We start from the raw sequence: 20,530 nt of genomic DNA, 5'->3' as shown, positions 1-20,530 counted from the left end.
ATGAAGTGTTTTTTAATCAGGAAAAAGAAAACAATCACTTTCACACCTGCTCACATCTGTGCTCCTCCCATCTTCCTACAGTATTATATTCTATAATCATCATCACACAAACAGTGCAGTAGCGTGCAATGCTTCAAACGGCACACCTTTCAGGGTGGAGGCTCTGCAGACCTGGTGGGTTCCCATCGCTGGGACTGTCCACTCGCACAAAGTAATGAGATCATCCCGGGTGAAGTGATGCTGAAAATGAATCATCACCTCCCTATCCCCCAACGGCATGGTGGGCACATTTCTCCTGGACCTTGTACTCCGAGGCCATCCATCCTCCACCACCATGGCTTCACTCATCACAGCTACAGCCCACCCGCCCCCGCCCCACATACCTCCCCCGACCCCAACAAAGGCACCTGACAGGAAGCCTGCATTTAATTCAATCACGGCCGCGCAGGTCAAATCCACCAACAGCATTCGTATCAGAAATATTATGACTTTTCCCTATAGGATGCTCATTCACCTGGGGTTCAAATTCTGTGACAATGTGCTGCAGCCGAGGTCCAGTTATAGCTCGGCCTGGTAACTGCCTATATTTGTTGATAGAGGTATGTCAGCACAGTATCTTGTATCTTCAGGACATGTTTTCTATTAAGAGGAAATAGCAATTTAAGTTTAACACAATTTTGCCCTGAGACAAAAGTCTGAGAACATTCCTGTGGGTAATGAAATCACCATACACAATCAGTGGTGGGCTTGAAGGATGGCAGTGGTCTTAATCTATCAGACCTTGCAGCCTGGTTTTATGCTGTCTTGATATTAGGACAAAGCGCTTTGAAGAATTCCTGCAAGGGGAGGCTTTTTCTGGACAGACACAAACATAAACAATCCAGTGCAAAGAAAAAGGAGGTGCAATGTGGCCATGAAGATAAAGCTTAATCTATCACAGCTCAGTAAGTGTAATAGGAAAAGACAGTTTAAAGGTTTAGAATAATCACAGACGTCAGGAGCTATTTTTCACCATGCGAAGATATGAGTTGTCTTGGAAATATGATGTCTTGAGGAGCCGTGCTGAGAGATGGGCTGTGGCTGGGACTGCTGCCTGGGAAAGTCAGGGGGAGATGGTGCGGGTCACAGGACCAGATGACTGACAGTGCCAGAGAATAGAGAGTCAACAGAGGGAGGCTGTGGGGACAGACACCCATCTGAAGACAAACAAGCCTTTGACCAGATGACCTGCCTGAGAGAATGAGGAGCACACGGTCTAAAGCACCTGTGAGAAAGCCAAGGCCTGTGTTTGTGATGGATGACTCATTCTGGAGCACACATCCACATGAATTACCCCACCGTGGCTGTGCCATGCAAATTCTCACATGAAAGGCCAGGAGGAGCCACACTACTGTCAAGGTACCAGTTTAGTGCGAGTGTAAGCAACTCCTCACACGATTGGTTCATTGCAAATCCATTTAGTGTGCAGTGCATTAATCATGCTGCAGCCTGCCAAGGTTCACCATTTATGCTACTCTGTAGATTACAATTGAGGGATATTGGAAATTCTGCTTAATGGCAAGGAAGGTCTCATTATGCTCTTTGCATTAATTCATTTTTTCAGTGTTGGCGGTCATATGCACTACCAATAAAATGTTTTAGAGCACCCCTGTTTATCCAGTTTATATAGACATGTAACCAATTCAAGACCAGTGAAAACTAAACACAAAGGAAAAGCGTATATCTGTTCAAATGTGCTATATTTCTAATATCCTCAATTCCTCAATACCCCCAATTTTTACTGGATCCGTCTCCGCTCCGTTCCGACTTGAGTCAGAGCATTTTCACCGCGTGCGCTGCGGTATGTCTCAGGTCCGTCATAGTTCCGGCATCCGGCAGAAATACGGGTCTATTTCTGCCAGATGATGGAGCCATCATGCATCAATCTACGTCGATTAGATTGCCCTAAACAGGAAGTCACACGCACAAAGCATCCGGTAAATTTCAAAATAAAACACAACAATTCACTTTCCGATCGTAAATCATCACTTTGTCAACATTAGTTTCACCCGCTGGCACAAGCAACAAATCATCAATCAGTCAGAGGAAGCTGAAGCTCACAGGACATCATGGATGAAAAAATATTAATCATCAAATCATCAAACCACAATATTTTATGATACAACACGTCTGCTCCACAAGAACACAAACGGAAAGTGAAAAAAAACAGAGTGAGCAGCCTGACAGAAAATCAACCCCAGAAAGGTAAAGTGACCTGTTGTTACAGTAATCTCATTAAATACACGGCTGTTATCATGATAGTTTGTAGTTCTCCCGTGATCTCGGGTCTCCAGCTGCTCTGGGCACCAGAGACAGATCGGAGACGCATCCAGTGGGCAAGGGTTTGATACATCAAACAGAGCTAAATCATATCGGAGTCGGAACGGAGCGGAGACGGATCCAGTGGAAATTGGAGGTTACAGTTTCATCTTGTCATCAATCAGCCCTTCCCTGTCAGTTTGTCAACCACTGAATTACTGTGTTACACTGGGGGGTGGTGGTGGGGGGGGGGGTGCATTTAGTATATATATTTTTTAAGAATACACTTCAACTGATATTTTTGTAGCTTAAGTGGCTATAACTTTTGACTTTTTGCAGATGGCCCTATCCACAGCCACACATCACTCTGTTAGCTATATTTAAAATAGCCACGACAAATGCTCTACCACCATTTCCCAATTTATTGCATATGCTTTCTTTTCTAGGGAAAACAAGAGAACCAGTAGCCACAATTAACAATTCTATATCAAATGTAACCACTGCCGGCTAGAAAAGGTACAATGGTGTGTAGTGAACAGGTACCCAAGGTAAACAAAAATAAATAAAAAAAGTTTACAGTTTTCCTGCAGCACCAAAAGTAGAGAATCCTTCTAAGTTGATCCTCCACTTCTTACAGGTGTTCAAACTTTTGCTGTTGACTTATAAACTGTCTGTCTGTACAAAGGCAGTGTTGGAACAAACTGTGCTACTACACCCTCCGAGGACCTATTAGGACAACACACTACCGCAGAAAGTAGTGCTGTATACTGCTATCCAAATGGTAAGAAAAAAAACAAGTAACAAAGGAAGAGAGACTTGTTGGTCAGAGCTTCATCCTACAGCAAGATAATGACCCAAAACATTGGAAGAAAAGAACCAGAAGGTGTCATCACATGATGGAAGAGCAGCATAGTCTCCCAGACTTAACCCCCATGGAGCTGGTTTGGGATGAACTGGACAGAAGGTGAAGGAAAAGCGAAGTGAAAGTGCAATTCGGTGTTCTCTGCAAGCTAAGCACTGCCTTCACAAAGTTTGAAGGTATATTACTGGGGCATTTGTGGAAACAGCTACAGTATATAGATATCATTATGAGAATCTCATAGTCTCCCCATCAAACTCCCATGAGCTCTCTCTCGCAATTATGCTCTTCTAGCTGAGCTGCACTGACTCAAGATCTGACAATGCATTCAGTGTTAATGTTCTGTTACCACATGACAGAATAAGACTGCATTACACAAGGGTTATATGAATTAACCCAGATGTAAAAAAAAAAAAAAAAAAATAGCAGGCAAATCCAAAAAACAGCACCCGTAACCCACAGATAACCTACCTCAGTTTACAGTTTCTTATTAGACTAAAAGTTTTTCATTTCAAAATTCACACAAAGAAAGCAGCATTAACAGAGTGTCGAACTTGATCAGAACCAACTCTCTTCCTGTGCTGGAGCACATACTGAGTGCTGAATACATGTATCTTAAAAAATAGCTTTGCTGTATGTATCAGGCATCAAGGAGCACATGGAATCATGAAACACACACGCATTGTCCGGCGACATCAGATAGGACTAAAGACAGGATTTGATGGATGAGGGTGCCAGAGGGAAAGTAATTCCCAGTAACTTATTCTAGCTGCTAAGAATATAAGGAAGCAAATATGAGCAGACAAAGCCTCACTATACTATACTGTATCATTTATATTTTATACACGCAAGGTCAAGAGGCCAATATGAGATAGACATGAAAGCAAAAGTGTAGGGAGTTAATAAAACATTGTGTTGTATTAAATCTTAGCTGCAAATGACAGCATGCTCAGTTAACTAGCTTGCAACCTTCTTTGGTATCTGAATGCTATATTTCTAAGGTCAAAGAGCATTCCATACTATACACATACTGACCACTACTGTATATCTGAGTGTAGGCTGATGTTAGCAGCTGATCCGTACTGCTCTTAGATTCAAACAGATTCAAGGATATTTAGACACCAAACTGGTTTTGTAAGCTAGTGATTTGTACAGCGTGTCCTCATCCTCAAAGATTTCCCTGGTAAAGTTAAAAGTGAAGGATACTGGGCAGCATTGAAATGAAATACACCTATACAATCTTACTTATTTCCATATCACACTAGGACTAAGTAGCTACACTGAAATAAATTTAAAAAAAACAGTGCTGTCTCTGTCTTTCAGTCTCTTCTGCGTAGATTGGCTGGGGAAGGTAGTAACTTTTTTTGCCAAGGACATGCTGCTTTAGTTTTTCAGTATAATATTTCTAGTCGTTTTTTAAGGCCCACGATTACAATATTTTCATTTTAAAAGAATGTGACAGGCATGTAACTCAGTTCATATGACAGATAGAAATATATTTTCTACCAGAGCTCATAGCTGCTCTGAAGTCAAATAGCCTCCGTAAATGTGGTTTGATTCATATTCCGCATGGATAACTATTAGCTGCATATATTGGCAGGGAAATGATGTGAAGGCAAGGGATAGAATATACATTCCCATCACAGACAGAAGCTTCCTATTCCAGATATCGTATACATTGCTCTGAGGCACAAAGCTACTCTAAAGACTCCACAGTATTCTCCACCAATATGTCCTCAGCTGGGATAAACTAACACCCCATGCAAGTCAAGGTCTTATCTGACTAGGAGACTGCCAATCTTATTTCAGACATTCCAAAATATCCACACATCATTCAACTTATAAAGTGTGTTTTTTGGAGAACTTGGAAGGATGTAAGTTGCCACCCCCATTTCGCCTGAAACACATTTATTTGGATTTCCATTCTAATGATGAGTTGATACTCGTCCTGTTATGAATATCATCGCATTTTAGAATTTGCAGTAAGTATCAGTGTGACTGGTTCATATTGCAGGCTTTCTATCAGTGTGGTGCAGGTGCTGCTCCAGTTAAAGTGGAGTCTTCTTTCTTTTCAGTGCAGGGAACTGTGCATCAACACTAATGTGGTAGTGATGTTAGCGCAACAGAGGATTTGTTTAGAGGAAACTAAGCTGGGCTCCTATCTTCTTTCTGAGGTATTATCCATAGACATCTTTCCCTCACACCTCAGACTCTGCCTGAAAAGCAGGAAAATTTTATACATTTTCAAAACTTTGCTGTGGTGTGTTGGTGGTTTGTGCAGCGTACCGAGGATCTGTTACTTTTTTTAGGCTACGGATAAAACTTATTTCCCTAAAATTATTTTCTGAGCATGCAGTTGTTTACTTTCAATATTGCTTTGGTAATCCTGTTCTGGACTGCAGCTATAAACTTATATAAAAGTCTAAATCTGGCATATTGGCACTAGGAGAGACATGAAGAAATATCCAAGCAAACACTAAAGCTATTACGGTTACAATCAGCTTCCTGACAAACATTAATCAAAAAAATCATAAGATGAAAAAATAATAATTGCTGCTTTTCCACGACAAATATGTTTCCAGAAGATTAGGCTTAAGTCATGGGTGAACAGTAAGCGGAGGTGGCCCATCTTACATCAGAGATAAAAAATGTAGGTTCACTTGTGTAAAAATTCTGAAACAAAAACTCACTAGTTCACATCCAGGTTTATATGAATAATTGATTGTAAAAACTATTGTGGAAAACAGCAACACGAGCTGGAATTATTCATGAAATTGTGTTCAATGCAATGTATAGACAACGGTTTACTGCAGTTGGGTTATTTTTAGTGCGGGGGAGTCGGGGGCAAAAAAAAAAAAAAAAAGATGAAAGTAGCTCAGTTCAGTTTGGTATAGTACAGTACATGGCAATTCCATCCGCTATCGTTCAAAGCAGTGAAAGTGAGGGCTCTGATTTATTCATAAGCCAGGCTTCCTCTGCCAGGGTGCATTAGACAAAGGTGGATCACACAAAGGTAACAATTCTGCTGAGGAAGGTAAATTACAAAATAAAACAAATCAAACTGAAGTGTGAACAGTTCACATGTTGCACTGTACAGGTTTAGCAGCTTAGCAATGTGCTCCAGCTGCTGAGCTCAACAGTTGACTGAGGAATAACAGATTTGGCATAAAATGAACAGAGCAGATGTCTTTTTTTTGAGAAGTCTGTTGGTCAGGTTCTTGAATTAATTCCAATACGATGGCGTAAAATGCTCCTCTCTGGCTTTGAGGTGTCTTTCAGCTCCACGTCAGGAATAATTCAACATGACTCTAGCTGCAGAGTCTTCATCAAGTTTCTGTCAGTCACTATCACAGAGTGAAGGTCACCACTCTGCCCTGCTTACCTGGCCTCCTACAGCCCGACCACATGTCATCACGCTACACCTCCAGCTTCCCTCTGAAACTCTCCTGACTACTGTAGCTGAACATCAGAAACATGGCCTTTATCTCGCTCACCATTAACAGAATGCTGATAAGCTGCTAACTGCAACACTGGCCTTTCTAAAAGCCTTCAGCGATACCAATAGCTGAAATTTTGTGGGATTATTAAACACATTTGTACCTCGCAAATGCAATTATTAATAGTTCATTCAGAATTAAATTCAAGTTTGACTGAAACGTTTTATCTCCATGGGTCAAAAGAAAATTTCTCCATTGAATTACTCACAAATCAGATTTTGGCTGCTTTTGAAGGCATTAAGACTCAAAATATCAATTTATACTGTGAAAATGACCATGTTTCTGTCAGTCAACAGAAAATGTAATATGCATAACAATGACTTAATCATTTGAGTTACTTTACAATCAGGCCCTCAATCATGAGAAATTGCCGCTCTTTTATATTTTTTCTCCATGATTGTAAAATGATTTTTGGGGAATAAATCTATTCAAAACAGCAAAGGTCGACAAAAGTGTAACCTTAATTTAGATTTTTTTTTTAGATAGTTAAGGGCCCTTATACCATGGTCTGGGTGAATACTCAATTCTGACTGGCTGCAGGGCGTCGGTTAAAAAGTGATAATTAACACCAACAAAGACGTTTCGGTCAAATTGCCTGATGACAGTACTAAATATTATTGCGGTGGCTCAACCGCTAGTTGGTAACCATAGCAACAGAGACTCTGAGCATAAGAAGTTCTTCAGCGCATCATGACCACTGGAGTCTGTAACACACAAATGGTAAGAAGTGCACTGGCCTTCTGAAATAATACTTTGTCACCTGACATTAAGCTATCACCTCACTTCCCTTCACTGATCAATCGATAATCGATAACAAAAACTTTGACCGATTAATACTTTAGTTTTTTTTTTTTTTTTATCGGCGCTGCAAAAAAAAAAGGACGGTGCTGTGCTCTCGATCCAGCTCACCTGTAGAGGAGCTGTCAGAGGAGCCTCTGCTGTTCAACAATCCAAAGCACAGTGGATGTGGTGCTGCTCAGCTGTTGCAGCACATTTGCGTGTGTTTTATAACGGATTCTGTCCATTGATAGACAGCAGCCAATCAATAATCACAGCATAATAATCATACTTTCAGTCTGGATTTGTCTTAAAGTGATAAAGTGCAATGACTGCATCAAATAATGTGCGCAGTCTCTGGTGTGCATTTTTTCATTTAGCTTCTGTGATTTAAAGCTTATTTCTAATAAAGAAAAATGACTTAATCCAGAGCCTATGGGGCCTCATAGGTGTGATCAGGTCAATTTGATTAACACATCTCCATCCATTCCTTCCACCTTGGCAACAGTCTGTCACTGAAACAAACTGATGTTGCTACATACAACATGACTAATGAGACAAAACTAACCTGTAAATATGATTTTAAAAATGAACCTATGGGGCGGTGTGTGGCGCAGTGGGTAGAGCGGCCGCCCCATGTAGAGGCTACAGTCCTCAATGCAGGCGTCCCCGGTTTGAGTCCCGCGTCGGGCAGACCTTTCCTGCATGTCATTCCCCTTCTCTCTGCCTCCCCCTTTCCTGTCTATCTCTACTGTGTGCTATCAATAAAAAAGGCAAAAAAAAAGCAAAAAAAAAAAAAAAATGAACCTATGATATACATGAAATCATGAAATCATCCCACACACAAAACTGCCAGTATGACTTCTCAGCAATGTTACCAAAGAAAACTGCTGATACAGTAATTACATTTCCTGTCAGCAGATAATTAGCCAATATAATATATATAAAATGTAACTAACATACTGATTTTCTGTACAGTTTTGTCATAATAATTTGGTCATATCATGTTACACATTACGTGCAATGAACAGTAAACTTAACAATAGCATGGTTTTACACATGGGAGCAGTTTAGTAGCAGAGCAATTAATGAAAGTTAATATTACAGATAAAGCTTACCTAATTATTGTAACCAAGTGAAAACACTATATATTAGCCTATAAAATATGGTTAGCAAACAATGCAAGTTTACATTTCCATGCTTTGGTTTCCTTTAACTGCATGGAAAAAATATTTGGCTCTGTAACATTTGCATCTTCACATGCTATTTTTTTACACTCTGAAAACTCCTAAGATCATCACTAACTCTCTTTGCTGGGCAGTGCTGGGCAGTTAGTGAATGGTCAATCTGAAACAATACTTTTGCTGGATTGATGAAAGCAACATGACTGAATCATACATTTATGCAGGTAAATGAAAATGACAAAAAAATACATTCGGGAGCTTAAAAATCTTGTGATATTCACTTTGACCTTATTAGGGCTCATGTGTCAGAAATGTCAATGCTCACACTGTGCAGATGCATTTTATAAAGGCCCATATTGCAAGAGCATAAATTCTACATCTACAAAGTGCTCGTGTTATTACCACATCCAATGCAGAGGTATGGTAGTGGCAATCAGAAAATTTCTAGGTGTAGTGTCTCCATTAGGAATAACTCAAGCCATCACTTTCACTGTAGATAGCGACATAACCATGTCACGGTATGAACTGGTTGTCTGACTACTGGCCAAGGAGGCATTTTACTTGGAAAGCAGAGGCGACTGACAGATGCCAGAGCTACAACACAGCATTCATCAAGGCATCTGCAGGCTGTGAATACAGAGGCCGCCTCTGCTTGTATCCACCTGCAGTTATTAAGACTGCCAAATCCCAGGCATGAGAGGAGCTGGCTGAAGCAGTACTTTGGTATCACAGACCTGACCCCGCTAGACAACAGTCAGCTCTGGGTGTTAAACCACCCCATCCGCTCCATACATCACTGTTATCTCTATCACCCCTGTGAAGATTAGCCTTCAGCCCACACTACCTACCTGCTCAGACTGCTGCTGCTGAGCAAAAACCCAGAGAACTCAGGCAACATGAGGTGATAACCTCCTTCCTGCTCTGAAATGTTTACAATTACACTGACAGCCTTTCCTTCTACCTCCAAAAGCTGTGTACACACGGCAAAATAATATATTTTGATTACTGTTGCAGTTGATCTTTCTGTTCAAATAAAACAATGGTGAATGAAATCAGTAATTTTTACTGTGGTTGCCAAGAATCAGTCTAACACCTGGAACATCCCAGACCCCTCACTGGGAAACATCACACATGTTTCTTATTTTGTAGATGCTGAGAACGCATATTGCAGAGGCCATATTAACTTTATGTCGGTTTACCAGCCCACTACACTAAGAATAAAACTATACCAATGTGGCTTGTTTATCAACCGTATTTTCTCACTTTTGTGGATTGTGGCCAAAATCTGCTCACCTCTGTCATTATGTGGCAATGAGGGTGTGAAGGGGCCCTTATGTATTCTCTAGATGTCCCTCCTGAGAGTAATCGATGGGGCTACATGAATGTGGCAGATTTATTAAGTCGGTGCTTAGAAATTAAGCCACAAAGTGGCATATTAATCATCATTCCACTAGACTAAGTGACAGAGAAGTGTGATCACTGAATACAATTTGGGGGGTATTGCATCTGAATGAAAATGGCTAATGGCATATTTATTATGCTGTAGTACCTTCCTGGGTGGGAAAGGGGTGAGTGAGTGTGTGGGTGTGAGTGTGTGTGCAGGGGGTAATTTTCCTTTTAATGATCCTTGTATATCAGCACAAGAACAAATAACTACAATGACTTAAGACATTTGAAGACAGGGGGGAGGCACTTATTGAATACAGCACTTCAAATATGAAACAAACACCAGAGAACTAGTCGCACATCCAAGACACACACACACACACACACACACACCTACACACTCTCTCTCTCTCTCTCCCCCACATGCGCTCTCTCTCTAGATGAAAAACTGTAGGTGGGCACGATTCTGTCACCCTCTAAAGATAAGCTTTTGTAGCATTTATTGCCAATCTCTTTATCACAAACTCTTTTCAAGTGAGCATTTCCAATATTTGAGGCTATATTTTGAGGATTTAATGTTGATGCTTTAAGGGCATAAACCTTCTTATTTCTAGTAGGGATTTTCACTGTACTTAACGAAATATTATTCAATAATGAAATGCTATGCCAGAATAAATCGTGGGGGTGGGGGGTGGGGATCACGTGGAGAAAACCTCTGTTCATAGCCTCTGATCTCCCGCTGCAGGTGTCTCCTGCGCTGCGCTTCAATCATCTACATAGTAATGGAATGTGGACGAGAGGAAAAGGCGCGCTTCACCTCCAACTTCAATCCGACCACAGAACATACGTGAACGCCTCATCTGCATCCTTAAAAAAATCCTAAACCTTACTGTACATTACCCCTCTCATTAACAGTAACCTCCTCTCTCCACAACGCGTGTTATTCCCACTGCTGCAGCCTGATGGAATGCGCAAATGTATCACGATGTTTCACTCCTTCACAGAAAACACTGTTGTCTGAGACTTAACTTACTTTTAAATGCTTCAACCGGGGATATATATGTAGGCCTATGCATATGTGTAAATGTATAAAGCGTATCAAAGGGAATCATATCCTAGTTGCGCGGCACCTGTGCAGAAATGCGTGACAAAAGAAAAAGGTATTGAATCATCTGAGCGCTGCAACGCGCAGGCAGGCAGGCAGGCAGGAGACCAACTCCACAAAGATCGCACAGCATTTCGTGACACAATAACTTAGAACGCCTTACCTGTTCGTGAGAGGAGACACGACAGTTCAGCAGAGGAAAGGATGAGAGAGGCTGTCGGGCAGAGCACCGAGCCACACAGTCTGCTCTGTGGATGAAAGGACTGCCAGGCGTCCCAGCAGTGAACTCTAAAGTGAGTCGGTCTTTTTTTCAATAAAGGACAGCGCGATTCAGACCACTCCCCCCTTATATCAAACAATTTCCGACAGTTTCCTCCTCATCACCATGGCATCTCACTTAACACGCAATTTATGTGCATGCAGTCTAACAGGTGGTGACACGTTTTTTTTTCTTCTTTGTATTTTTATTTGTTTGTTATTTAGTTTGTTTTTCTGAGAGGTGTTCTATTTAAGCCATGAGTGTGATTCACAGATATTCTACAAGTCATAAAACACATCGACATGCATGGTAAAAAAATTAATTAGATAAGTGAGGAAAACAGTAGCCTAATGTTTGGAATCAAAAGTCACACCACAGCACAGTTGGAGTGTATGCATAACATATTAGTGGCAATTCTAAAACTCATTAACCTTGCCTAAACTATACTGTAGGTTCCCGGTTGCTGAACAGTCACTATGCTCAATCATCAACTACAGACTGCCTGCCTCTGAGCAGTGAAGAACCCGAGTGAACCAGAAAGATTTATAACTTAAGGCAACACAGCGCCTGTTTTTGAGGCTGCTGTGTGTTTCAGGCACCTGAGTGTTGGTGATGCTCCTCAATTTTTGGAGGCAATGAGCGGATGTACCAGCCTTGTCCTTTGGCGCAATGGGTAACTGTGTTCTAAACATAGAGGCGAATACAACAACAGTCCCTGAGAACTGACTTTGCTTCCATGTGGTGGGGCACAAATACAAGGAAAAGGCACAACATTTGGTACTGAAGGACACATCGAAGACATGGGGCCACCAAAGAAGAATGTGGAGATTGATTCTTCTGCTACTGGCTATGATACAGCAGGCAGAGCCAAGGACAACACAAGAGTCAAAAAGAGTCAAGATTGTCTGTGTTTGAATGATGAAAGCCAGGCATTTGCCACTATTCCTTCCATAAGACTGCTCACTAAGCAACATCTGCAGGACATCTGGATGAAAAAGGATATGGTCACCTACACCAAACATCTGGTGAACCAGATCCTGCGGGGACTTACCGTGAAAAGTTTGTGCCTTGACACCCAGGACATCATGGAGATCTGCAAGGCTAACATCAGGGACCTGCGTTTGCGCAAACTGGAGTCTGTGATCCCGTCAGAGCGGCTGAGCATGGATGCAGCCGTCATTAAATGTTTGCTGGTCCACATCACAGAGCAATCTGTTGGGTCTGCAAACAAGAAGAAGAAATCTGGATGGAGAGAGCACGTCTGGCCAGCCCTGCACATTGTTGTTATCGGTACCATCTGGGCAGTCTTGGCCACAATATTGCTATAAGCTTGTGAGGGTGGCAGGTGGCACAGAGGTTCGAATTGCTGCCTGTCAACTGTCGAGAAGTTTATACTGGGCCACACAGGGGCTTAGTACTGACCCTGGACTCAGCAAAAAATTAAGGTGAGCTCAGTCCTTCCCTGTGTTGGTGTGGGTGTTCATTAAATTGGACAATGAAAATTATTTTATGGATTTCTGAATGAACATATTCTTAAATTAAATCTATAAAGGAAGATAATATGACATGATGACATCCTATATTTGACCACTTCACAATAAAAGTTCTCTCCTGATATCATTCTTAAATTCATTTTGTTGTGCAAACAGTTGAGATGATATTCAAATAGGCATCAAAGTGACACATGCATGGCTGACATCAATTCATTGAATGTAAAAACCAAAAATGAGTAAAATTGTTAAATGGACTTTGGAGAAATATCTGAAATTATGTGATACATCTGTCACAAAAACATTACAAATAAGAATAATTAAAAAATCAGCACATGTTCTGTCTCTGTTTTAATTTTATTTCATAGAGCCTCAAAGTCCTTCACCTTTGGATGCAAACCAAAATTAGGGTGGCATGTCTCTGACTCATTCATTTGCATTCTTTGGACCTCATCTGTTTTTGTAAATTGAGTTCCTGGCATGGAAGCAATTTCAGACAGAACATCTTCAGTCAGTAACAAAGACAAAACCAAGAGAATTAAAAGCACTCCAGGTAATTCGAAGCACAAGAACTGAAAGAGCAGATATGCCCTTGACAGTGTTAACAAAAAAAGAGAAGAGTTTGGTAACTTCAGTGTTCAACCTTCTGGTCAACTCAAAATATCTCTGTGTAGATAAATATCAACAAGTCTTTTTTAGTTAAAATGTAGCAACTGTCCAACTAGATTCCACAGAGCATTAGTAAGATGAAGTTAGCAGCAGCAGGATGAGGAGGAAAACGACAAAAAAGCTGAGATGAGACACATTTTCAGGGGATTTCTCTTTGTCCAGACTGAAGAAGGGAAGAATGTGGTTTCTGGCCTCATTCTCAGGACCTTGGCCAGTAAGGCAGCAGACAGGGAGAGTCATTATCGTTACAGATAATAGCTCCAGGGGCCATTCATGTAAGGACAAATCCCAGAGGAAGATATGCCTGCAGTATGCACATGATTATCAATATAGGCAAGTCCCTTGTGAAATTCCACGCCCCCAAAATAGAAAGGAAGTGGCGAGGGTAGATTTCAGTTTCATGATCTGTGGAGAATGTGCTCAGGATCCTGGAATACAAACTACACCAAGGGCAAATATGCACTTATCAGAAGCGTCTACATAATTAAAGTATTCATTTCATGTAATTACTGCCTAATCCGGTGGGACATCAAGTGTTACATTATGAACTTCCTGATATTGAACAACCTGGGCAAGTGTTGCAGAGCTCAGTAATATTAGATGGATTCAATCACTTGGGTGAGAAAGTGACTTTAAAGCTCAGTGTTTGTCATTGCCTGTCAGTTATCGTTTCCACTATATTCAAATCAAAATTAAAATGGTTGTGGAAAAACATTATAGGTAACTTATTTTGATGAACATTGTATAATAAAAGGAACAATGTATTTATCTTTTTCTTTTCTTTTCTTTTTTCAGGCCAATGTAAAGTCACATTCACAGAAAGACAAAATCTGATGTGAAAATGACTGCAGATCCATTTGTATGCCAAAGCTTCCATCACCTGTTTAATACCAACAAAAACTTTGTCACAAAAGAATCAATTTGGTGCAGCTTGTTTTTCCACACATAGTAGAATTACTGAGGTTCTGCAGCACTTTATTGTCAGCAGGACACAGATTTAGAAAGAATATCTTGAACAGTGGACATATTCCCTTAATTGCTCTAATCCCCTCATCCTGGCAAAATGTGGGTATTTGGCAACAAAACAGTCCAAATAAATTAGGCAGACAACAATGTCAGGAAAGTGTTTTTTGGTTATACACAGAAACAAAAACACAAAGAAACCAAAAGAATGATTAATCAAAAACCTGCTTAACACAGAGAAGTGTTAACACATTTTGCTCCTTGTTCACAGTTGGCACTGGAGAATCAACTCTTAAAACATCATTTAGCTATACATTGATGGTCCAGCAACACATCAAAACACACCTTTTGAAAGATTTACAAGTTTATTTGAAAACCATTTCAACAGGTTATGTGCACATACCTGCTGCTACTGTACTGCTTTGGACAAAACCAACTTCCATCAACCTCCAGCTTGTTCTGAAACAAAAGATTGAAATGCATTTGTATACATGTAAATCTAACTATAAACATATTCAAAAGAAATTCCCAAAGAACGCATGTCCTTAGGACAATACGGAGGATGAACTGAACAAAGGTTTGCATGAATCATAGACTAACGTTTTCAATGAGATCATTTGTGACAATTACATCACACTATACATTCACTTATCACAAATTCACATGTTTTATGTGAACGTGTGATAATATCAAACATGCTGGTCCTGATAATCGACGTCAATCATCATCATCGATTATTTTTGCGATTAGTCGACTAATGGAATCATACGTAAATTAAAGCTTATCCCCCCCACCCTGCCTTGCGGATTTTGCATTGCACATTCTTCTCTTTTATTTTGGTAAAATGCTCCCAAACTTTCAAGCTCCATTGCCGGCTAGCCATGATACCGTTTGGGCATAACTTTTCCAGTGACATCACGGCTGACGTCGATTTTCTCTGATTATGTCTGTATTTATCTGTGCACTGTTTGAGCTGTACTGTATGTCTGTGAGGCGGACACACTAAGGGCCAGGTTTCCTTCTAGCAGCCGCCTAAGGACCCATTATATTCCAAACAAAGGCAGAGATTTTCATTGAATATCTGCTGGTCTTATGACATCGAAGCGGTTTTGTCCTGTATTTCAGCCAAATCTCATTGATTGTCTGTAAAGAGAAAATGAGACAGCTACCTTTTGATGTCCTTTTGTCATTTGCATAATCACATTCATTCACCAAGGGTTAAATTGAAAACATGAAAGGCAAAGACCTGTGCTCTCAACCACTTCAGTGTTAGAACCACAATGCAAGCTTACACCATTTTATTTTTCTCCCTGTTCCATTACAAAGAAGCATACCACAATGTGACATGTAATTTATTCGATTATTGTGTGATGAAAACAGAATATCTGTGAAGTGCAGACTCACTGTGTACACTCCACTGCAGATTTGTAATTATAATTTACGGCATTTTAGTCTTCAATACAGTACAAAAGTCCTGCTGCTTTGTGTGCTTGTAGTTTCACAACGAGCATCTGTTGTACTGATTATCTGATCCAAACTCTGAGAAACTCTAATTTATCCTACACCAAAAAAATCATATTATATTTGCAGGAAACTCACTGTCAAGAAAGTGAATGATTTACTGCGTCTATGTTATTTATTTTTGGGAGAAAAAAGCACAGTAATTTCCTACTGTGAGGTTGTGTCTTTAAAAACATATTTTGGTGTGCTAATCAATAGTTTCATTTGAACATTACTCTTTATATCCACTCCTTATTTCAGCGTTGTACCCTGCCATAGCAGAACGCAAACACAGCTCCACTCAACCTACTGTGTGTTACCTACATACCACCAAACTGTGTTTTGCTGTGCTACTCCTGTGTGGTCAAAAAATCAATTCTGAATCAATGCTGGAGACATCAGTAACTAATAGATATATAGTATTCAATTGTCAAGTGTAAAATAAGTTTATCTCACTATTTATTACTTGTTTTTTATTCCACAACTTTCTTGTCCATTCTACAGAACCTAAAAAGTTATGCTACTTCCATTGATTTCTTATTCCCATGTCTTTTAGCTAGCTAACTAGCCAGTGGTAAGTCATGTTCAACCAATTAAAAGGCAGCTTCAATCTCTTTCAAACGTTGCTTAATGCTGCACTAATTACCAGAATTGTGACCTCATGGCATTGTGTTTGGTTTCTTCTCAGACAGTATCATGCTGGTTGCATCTCTTCCTTATTTTAATACAGCAGAAGTTGCAATAAATATCTTCTCCCTTGCATGTTTTTCTGTGACTGTTGTCAGACAGTGGAACATGTACGAAACAGTGACTGAAGCACAGGCTATTAAAACTAACAGGTTAACAGCAGCCACTTTCAAACTGTTAATTTCAGTTATTTACATGTAAAACGACCAGTCAGACGGAGAAGTAGAAGTGATAGTAAACTTTTTTTGCTTTATTCTTTTACTGTCACAAGATTTGTCACTAATTGCCTTTTTGGAAAAAAATATATACTATAGTTGTGAAGCTTAATTAAATATCTAAGTTGGCCATATGTACAGCACTGTGAGCCTCACTGTGAGAACAGAACCTCCAACGTACAGTAAGTTAGCCATCGGTGGTAAGTAATTTACTCTGGTTAAACCACAATGTGTGCTTTACAATTTATATGTAGAAAAAACACAAGATCCAATGTGAGCATGACAGATGGTATTGTTAGAGGGAACCACAGTGCTGATTAACCAAAATGTAACAAGTAATTTAACCACTAAGGTTTGCTTTTAAGACTTGAGACTTTTAAGAAAAAAAACAGCCAATACATTGTCTATGCTGCAGGTTATTATGAGCCACATTGTGTTTTCTTGTTAGCCTGCATCCACAGCCATAGTAACAAAATAAGAAGAAAGGCAATAAGTACAAAAAGTATGTGATAGGTGGAGATTATTATGGATGTATGGGCCAATATTACACAGGAAAGTAGCATTTGATTCCCACGTGAATCTAGGACATTATGTTGTTTATTTTTATGACATTCCACAAACCTAATTGTCATTATTTTAATGATATACTGTAGATAGGAGATAAGATAATCCCGTTCTAACGAGGTATTTATCTAGAGTCAAACTATAATCTTTTCTATGTCGGTTTTTGGTACCTCCCATATGCCAAACAGTCCTACATGCTGTACACAGTGGTTGTTAATAATGATTCATAGCATTTCATTCAACACGGGTCCAGTAACATTTCAGAGGGAAGATCAGACAAATCAGACATGCTTTTTATATCCAGAACTTTCAATCAGGATCTGATCTGTCTGCAATAAGTGGCACCGAGACCCGTCTGTGTAATTTATGTGCTACCTCAACAAATTGCTTCACAGGGGACCAGAGGAGAGGCTTTCCTTTTCTGCTAGAAGAAACCCATGGAGCCTACACATACTTAAACTTAAAGCTGCTTCCTGCCTGTAGTCTACCTCCCCCACAAATAAAGGCTACATTTAAAGATGATCACACAAATACTTTTCTCTACAAACAGATGTGTGTCTGCAAAGGAACATAATGACTCACATAATTGTAAAAACTCCACCACCATTTGTTATATTATTACGGCTGTTGCAGCTTTAATCAGGAGACCTCAGGCTAATGTGTCTGTGGTGGCTTCTGCTAGTGCCTTAAGTCACACTTTTGTCTTATTATATTTCAGATTTTTTTATTTGCTTGCTGAGGCAACACAGGTTTCTCTCTCTAACTGTGTCTTCAGGGAGAGGGGTCTTCATGTGTGAAGGAAGAGAGCAAACAAGGATTTTTGACCCACTTTTATCTCGACCACAGAAGACAATAGATATTCTGTTTAGTCTCTGGTTTCTGAATCATTCATTAAGTAACCAGTATTTAGACTTTGTTAAAATAGGTTTGCTAACTTACTCACATCATTTGAGAGTGAAATATTTGAAAATGTCTACTGATTCTATTATGAGCTTAGAGGTAGAATTCTTCATTATTTCAACTGTGCAACCTATCCCATGTAGCTAATGTATATGGTTAATCAAGTAGTTATGGGGGTTGTAAAGCCCTGATGAAGACCAGTGTTGGTAGTCGCAACATGTTGGCTATATGATTTTTAAATGAATTGCCATGTAAAATAAAGGCATTTTAATATTTTTTTCACCGATCCCACAGATTGCAGTAAATGTTTTTTTTTTTTTCTTTTTTTTCACTTTTCGTTCAAACTATGGTTAACCAAGTAGTAATGGGGGGTTGTAAGTACTATGGGCGGGCCCTCTGTACTTTTATGTACTGTACCACACACACCCCTTGCCTCCTAACGACGCCTCCCTTCAGCAGCAGAGCGGAGCAACAGGCCTGCCAGCAGAAACGAAACATGGCTTTTCACAACTTCCACAATAAAACCAAAGATTACCTGTTCAACATAAACTAGAGTCTTCCTGCTTCTCTCCCAGCGCGAGCAGTCTCCCTCCAGCTCTGGAGCTTTGCGGCGGCGCCAGTAGGCTAATGTGGTCCCGTCTAATAACTTTATGTTTTCTCCCTTTAACTCAACTACACTTTAATGAACTAAACACAAAATATATAGGCCACAAATACAATATCATCAATTAAAATATTGAATTAAGTTATAAAGGAATATTTTTAATAAACATACAACGCACACAAAATGCCAAACACATTGATTCCCTTTCCAGTATAAAAAACTTTCCAGTAGGCTAGTTTTCAGTTAAAATCAATGTCTGTAAATAGTAAATAGATAGCCTACCTTTAAAGTGTTACCCTTTTTTAAGTGTCTACATTTAAAAAAAAAAAAAAACCTTTTTACATAGGCTAGATAGGCTATACACACACACAGTTTTCAAAGAAAAACAAAACAAAATGAAACCTGTTGCAGGCCCGAGTGTTGTGACTAGAAACAAAGGACTGATTCACAATAAAAGCAGATCACTGATCAATTTTTACTCACATATCCATCAGTTCTGAGAAGGATGATGAACCTGTGGGGTTCCATCTGGTGAAGAGCGGCAGATGGTTGTCCAGGGAACGGTCGCTAAGGTTACAGACTGGCAACAACAGTCCAGTTCACCCTGATTGCTAGCTGGATGGTAAACTTCTACCGTAGATATGAACTTCAACTGGTCCAGCACAAGCAGCGGGTCCACTGTGAACATTTTAAACGGTTTTATTTTATGTCATTCAGACTCAGGAGTCTATGAGAGCCTGAAACTAGCCGGTAACATTAGCAACACACTGTAGCAACAGCTGCTATCACATTGGAAACAAATGCTAGTTCTTGCTAGCGCGCTAATGGGCTAATAATCGTATAGGCCTACGTGTATCTGTGATCGTACTTAGCAAGTTAGCATCTCCAGTTTAACACTACATCATGTGGAAGCAGCACAAAACAAACAAACAAACATTTACCTTTCACATGTTTCTCACAGTCCGGGTGCTCGGTGGTAAACTCTGCATCCACCCAAGTGTTGGACAGTTGGACTGAGTTACACCGCAGCTTAACACTAGGCTACTGTGTTTTCCCTTGGCTTGTAGGTGGATGGCTTCCACCATTATCCAAGCTTGCTTGAAAAGCTTTCAAGCCTCTGAAAGAACTTGCCACAATCCTAAAAATGCTCTTCATTGTAAACACATCTGATGCTGTGAGGCTGAACTCAGGCATACGTAACAATGCAAAATTAAGGATGTTTCTTTTAAACTCATGCATAGGCTCGATATTCAGTTCAGAGGAAGAAAAAGGAAAAGACTTTGATATAAACTGCTGTCATTCCCCTGAAACTGCTGCTCATTTATTCTCCAGGTTCCTTTTTTACAGGAAACTTTGAGTTTCTATCAACAGCCACAATGTTGGAATCCTGCTGTAAATATAACACACATTCGATTTTTCAAGTGTATTAACTTTTTTATTAATTCATTGCTTTATTTGTTGATTGCATGGTGTTTCTTTTATGTTGGTGTTTCCATCCTGTCTGTGTCTTTGTGCATTTATTTTTGACTGGATATTACATTACTAGTTTCAGATTATGCACATATCACATTTA

At 39.9% G+C, this 20,530-nt stretch overlaps 1 protein-coding gene across 2 annotated transcripts in view; it reads right to left on the bottom strand.

Moving 5' to 3' along the window:
- cntn6 (contactin 6) overlaps window positions 1–11,438 on the bottom strand; it is a 107,071-nt gene extending 95,633 nt beyond the window's left edge. The window contains exon 1 of one of the 2 annotated variants that reach the window (XM_085776464.1): window positions 11,270–11,438. The gene's annotated coding sequence lies outside the window, so the exon portion shown is untranslated. The remainder of the gene's footprint in view (window positions 1–11,269) is intronic. The other variant, XM_085776466.1, reaches the window with a different exon arrangement.
- Between the last annotated feature and the right edge of the window lie 9,092 nt (window positions 11,439–20,530).

The sequence above is a fragment of the Trachurus japonicus genome, chromosome 5, assembly GCF_045865225.1.
Source record: "Trachurus japonicus isolate A0001 chromosome 5, Traja_1.0".
NCBI classification, from domain to species: Eukaryota; Metazoa; Chordata; class Actinopteri; order Carangiformes; family Carangidae; genus Trachurus; species Trachurus japonicus.
The sequence above is the reverse complement of the archived record's forward strand: the minus strand, read 5'-3'. Positions and strand labels throughout refer to the sequence as shown.